This window comes from Mercenaria mercenaria, chromosome 13 (genome assembly GCF_021730395.1).
Source record: "Mercenaria mercenaria strain notata chromosome 13, MADL_Memer_1, whole genome shotgun sequence".
NCBI lineage: Eukaryota > Metazoa > Mollusca > Bivalvia > Venerida > Veneridae > Mercenaria > Mercenaria mercenaria.
The window spans coordinates 8099910-8106103 of record NC_069373.1 but is presented as its reverse complement, the minus strand read 5'-3'; positions in this window follow the sequence as shown (position 1 = coordinate 8106103).

Genomic DNA, 6194 nt, shown 5'->3' with positions numbered 1-6194 from the left:
TGTGTGCCAGTTTGGTAAAAATCAAATCTTAAATAAAGCTGCTATTGTGCAGACAAGGTCAAAATAGCTAATTTTGGCCCTTTCAGGGGCCATAACTCTGGAACCCATATTGGGATCTGGCCAGTTCAAGAAAGGAACCGAGATCTTATGGTGATACAAGTTGTGTGCAAGTTTGGTTAAAATAAAATCATAAATGAAACCACTATCGTGCAGACAAGAAATTGTTGACGCACGCACGTACAGACTGACGACGGACGAAGGGTGATCACAAAAGCTCACCTTGTCACTATGTGACAGGTGAACTAAAAACAACAATGCCTTTCCCTTTAATTCAAGCTCTATAAAGCTCAACTTCATTTTATCATGCAGGTACAGTTGCATAAACTCATGGACTATAACTCAAGAAATTTTAGTCTTCGATATTCCCAAAAATTTTAATGATAAAAGGCCAATTAGATCGCTCTCTAATTGTTAAAATTCTTGGGAGAGTGTCAACCAAGAAACATTTCTTTGAAATCAAATTTGAAATCTTGTAAATATGAGGGTTGATCCAAAAGTAATGTCACTGTCCATTGTGCATTTATTCGTCACTCAGTCTATATTATTATGAAATTAGATAAAGATGTAAGCTTATTCAATTATGATAACAATTATTTTCTAGGGTTGTTTCATTTTAAATATATAGCCACTTCAAAGTTTGCTGCATGCAAAAATAGCTAGCATTTAAAAAACAGTCAAAGACAATCCCAACGACACGCTTATAAATGATATGTGGTTACATCTTTTAGTACTAGTGAACCATTAAAACTGTTGTGGCATCCTCATGGATTAAAGTTTGTTATGTGCTAATCGGTATGAAAAGATAAGGCGGAATCCAACCTGACACTATGCCGATTCTAGACGGATTTTGCTTAGTGATATTTATAGGCGGACTATAGACGGACATGGATTATCATTAAAGTCTGCTATAACAATAAGACAAATTTTTTCTTAGATTTAGGTTAATGCTTCATAGAAGTAGACAGATTCTCACTAGGTGGACATTTTCAGATAAATTAAGGGAACTGTTAAACTTAGAAAAAAATAGGTGGATTTTTTGAAGGTGGTAATTGTTAATCAATTTATATGAAATCTGATCTGTAAGATGATTACTACCAGATGTTGTGGTCAATGTTTAGGGCAAAAACTGACTTTCTGCATGCATTTATACTTGTGCATGGTTTTGGAATGAGTCTATTTTTTAGTAAGTTAGAAATTTTCTCTGTATATCAGTCTTCAAAATTGCATTAAATTGTTTGCAGAAGTTAACAAATATATTTTCTGTTTTAAGCAGATCATAATTTGTTAGGTAAAATGTTATATCTGTGAAGTATACATGTATAATTTAAAGACTCTGAGGATAATTTGTATAGTTTTATACATTATTCAGTTATTATTATTTATAAATTATTATCATTATTATTACAACTGTGTAGTATCCATGATGACAACATTAATATACTATATTCTAATATTATGCTTGTTCTGTTAAAAAAATCTTTAATTTTAACGCTTAAATGATGTCATGTTAACATGCAATGATATAAATGTTGTGAACAAGAAAGAGCGCTACTATATTTTTCTACTATTTTAGATAAAGGGCATATTAGAAATGAAATAATGTAATAGAAAAGTTGAGATTTACTTAAATTAATACACTCAAAATTGGTTATATGTCAACAGTATAATCCTCGTGAAATTATTCTACGGGCGTGTAACCTCTTTTCGTGTATTAATCATGTTAAAACACGGTTTTTCTATACATTATTTCTTAAATATAACACTGGCACCTATGAGGAAAAATCAAATGCTAAAGCAAATTCATAATTTCCATTCTCGTCATTCATGTCAGTAAAAATGGTCATATTATTGTTTAAACTGAGAGGTAATTTATTTATTATTGGAAATTTAGTAAATACTGACTTTTAAAATAGATTTTGTCATCTGAGTAGCCGAGACATTGCAATGGCGACATTAATAATTGTTCTGGAAGTTCAAATTATTTTCACGTTTTCCATAATTATATTATATACATGTTACTTAGATAAATTATTCAACAAATGTGTGCAAGTTTCAATCATTAGGTTAAACCCACATTGCTGTCTTCATCATAAATTCCTTTTTTTTTGTTGGATTTAATGTCGCACCTACACAATTATAGGTCATATGGCGACTTCTTTTACTTTTTTAATCCCCATACACTGTGATACAGTGAACCCATTTTAGGGCTACATATAAACAAACCCAGTATGAATACTATTGAAAATATATAACTACTCAGTCTGAAACTTTTTGTTTCAAAAACGTTACAAAATTTTCTTGGATGAGCTTGTTTGAAACATCTTCAAAACAGATAAATTGCATAGAAACATTTGCTTCAAGAGCAGGGATCTCATAAAATAAGCAGTTTTTGCATTCTTTGCTAACTGGAATCTGATCAAATCAAGTGGATTCCACCTACTTGGCTAGGCAGATTCCATCTTATTCACTGTATAATATAATATAGCCAAATCTGCTTAATCTTGAAGCTCCACCTTCTTTTCAAAATCTGCCTAGTTTCATATGGATTCTGCCTAATTCAAGGCAGATTCTGTCTAGTACTAGATGGAACCAGAAACTTTGCTATAAATCAAATATGTTCCCTACGATGGCCTGTACGAGGTCAACTGATGTCAAGTATGCTGTGACTAGACCTTTCACTTCATTCATGCGAAGCTTGATAAATTCAAAAGCAACAGATCCTTATCGTCAGTCTCAAGGTCACTGCAACACTGACCTCTGACCAAATGATCTACAAAATAACAGTGGTTATCTAATGACTGTCGAAAATCTTGTTATGAATTTCAAGTGTCCCAGGCCAAAACTGTTTTCAGTATCTAGGTCACTCTGACCTTGAACTTTGATATACTAACAGGATGAAATAACAAAGAAAATAAATTGAGATCTTATACATTTATTGGAAATAAAAAGTAATAACTCTCTACATAGATTTCCCAAATGGTTAAATAAAAACCACATTGCCGAGACATTTGGCTGGATATTGTAAACAAGATGGTCATGATGACCCTGAATCACTCACCTGAGTAATATGAGCCACATGTTTAAAATGGCAAACTGATGCTAAAATATTAGAACGTAGGTCAGTAGGTCACATTCATGGTCACTGAAAGTCAGTTTTAAGATTGGTGTGCAAAACTGTACATGTCATCCAAATTTAGAGGCTGTATCTTAAAGATTAAGAAAATAGGTCTGTAGGTCAAGGTCACAGTCAAGTGACCCCCTAATCGCTTGTGGTCATTACGTAATTATAATTAAACAGTCTAGGAAATATGACCTGATCATTTTTGAAGTATTTATTCTTATGTAACTCATATAACAAGTGACCCCCAGGGCGGGGCCTCTTTTCACCCCAGGGGCATAATTTGAAAAATCTTGTTAGAGATCCACTAGGCAATGTTTCATACCAAACATCAAAGGCCTAGGCCTAGAACTTTCAGACAAGAAGATTTTTTTTCTCCCTATATGTCTATGTTAAATTTGGGACCCCCAGGGCAGGGCCTCTTTTCACCCCAGGAGCATAATTTGAACAATTTTGGTTAAAGGACCACTTTTCACCCCAGGGGCACAATTTGAAAAATCTTCATAGAGGACCATTAGATGATGTCAAATGCCAAATATCAAGGCTCTATGCCTTGCGGTTTTGGACAAGAATTTTTTTAAAGTTTTTCCTTTCGGTTGACATGGCAACAAGAGTTCTGCATGGAATTCAATTTTTTGAATAATTTTGAAAGGGGGCCACCCAAGGATCATTCCTGTGAAGTTTGGTGTAATAATGCCCAGTGGTTTTCAAGATTTTTTAAGAAAATGTTGACAGACGGACGACGCATGGCGTTCATTGAGCGGTCATAAAGCTCACCACGAGCCTTTGGCTCAGGTGAGCTAAAAAGCTACTGCTGTAACAAATATTATCATAACAATCAATATGCAACAATTATTTTAACTGGATTGTCTTTAACTTAACCCAAATGGATCAATATCATAATTATTATGATCGAAGTCATTATCTCTAGGCTACAAGGTTACATAACTGAGAATTAAGACCCGTGTTTGCCATTCTTCTGTTTCAATGATTTACAGGAGCAGCCAAACTAAATGAAGTTTTTGTGATTTTAATCTCTTCTCATATTCTCGTTAACCTTGTACCCTTGATGGCAATAACGGAACTTAAGATTCCCCTTTCTAATTCAAATGACTGTGCCTGGGGTTACGTTTAACCAGATGAGGACAGTTAAAACTTCTGATCAAACTAATCAAAGGTGAATTAAATTTGGAAAAAAGCACTACAAATGTAAAGCTGAAAGTAGGCATGGTCTATTTCCTTCTAAACATTTGGCCATTTGATGCAGGTGTGTGACGGCAGTAGCATTTACTTACAAATGGCCATCTCTACAAATTCCTATTTTCTGAAAATTCAAACTGCCATGTCTTCTTCCATACTCAAAAGTAATTTGATTCTAAAAAATCTTCCAGGCTTAGAACAAATTTACAAATTTTTGTAATCAGATATTCCATTTCCAATCAAATTAGATGTACTTAATTAACAAGACAGTGACTTCGTTAAAAGTTGTTTTATTTTAAAACTCCTTTTTGATAAAACGAAAAGACAAATAGGACACAAATATTGACATGTATCTACTGGGAGAATAGATAAAGCAAATGTTCAAGTATAATCAATTACTGAAATGAAGAAAGAGCTGTGATGGGTATTTTCTTTTGAAATAGGCCAAGTTCTCTTTACCGTGTAAAAGGTCTTGCATAAAATCAGCTGACTAAATATCTGTATTTTATATAATGTAAAAATATATTTTGAATTTTGAACATGGCTATGAGTTTTATCGATTGTAGAAATGACTATTTGAAATGTATGTTGTTTAAGAAAAGAAATCTCTCTCCTGTTTTTGTAAAATCATGATGCTTTTAAGGTACTCAACCCATAATGACAATGGGCAATTTTCGTCTGTTTAGTATTCCGGCATTCTCCGGTTATAATCAAAAATAATTTTCTGTTATGACTGATGGATACCAAAATCGCAAACAGACGATAATTAACTGCAAGGAACTTGCTGATTGTCATATCAGGTCCACTACCTTAAGATTCTTACATAATGTTGCCCAAGTTCTGTTTTGCATCTACTAACATACATACAAACTTTCAGCAAGATCTATACACTGCTGAAAATACATTTTTTCATTCTTCTCCTTAAGTTTTCTTTTCTATTAAAAGTAATATCAATAAACAGATTCCATAACACTATAATAATGAAAAATATTTATTTTGATTATAACATGATCGCTAAAGATCCCAAAATTTGAAGCACCATGATATTTAAATACACAATATAGAATATGAACACAGGACTCTAAACTACAAACAAAGAACCAAATTTAAATCAGTAAAGACTAAAATTTTGAATTCTGATTGTGTGTAAAAAATTGAATGAAAATCAATCTTAAAACTAAACACTGCATAGACACCCCACTTGTTTTATTTTTTGAGTCACAAAAGCAGTTATCACACCATTATCAATTGGTATTGTCCACTGCGTAAACTAGATGTCAATACTACCTTAACAAAGAACCACAATAACATCAAATTGTATACATGGTTTAAAGTAAATACAACAAGTAAGTCTAGATAAACAATTCAGCACAATAACAAATTTAAATTTCAAACTAGTACATTGCAGTTACTATTTATTGACTGAATGACCGACTGAGTCAATGAAATTTATTACATATCCTTTTGTTAAAGTCTTGCATAGCAACAATCATTGCACTTAGTTTTTAAATAATATAAATGGTAATATAAAATTTATATTTCAATATAAAAACAAAATATTACATGTCTCTCAAAAAGTAGTAAATAACTGCAGAAAAATTCTGCAAGTTTAGCACTGAACACTAGTAATGGTGTGATTTTCTGCAAGTTTAGCACTGAACACTAGTAATTGTGTGATTTTCATAAAAAAACTAAACAGGAGTTGCAAACTGTCACATTATAGTGTATAATACACCTTTTAATTACTTTTGACATTTATAATACTGTACTTATTGAGCAAACTTTGTTAATTTCCCCAAATTTCACTAATTCACAT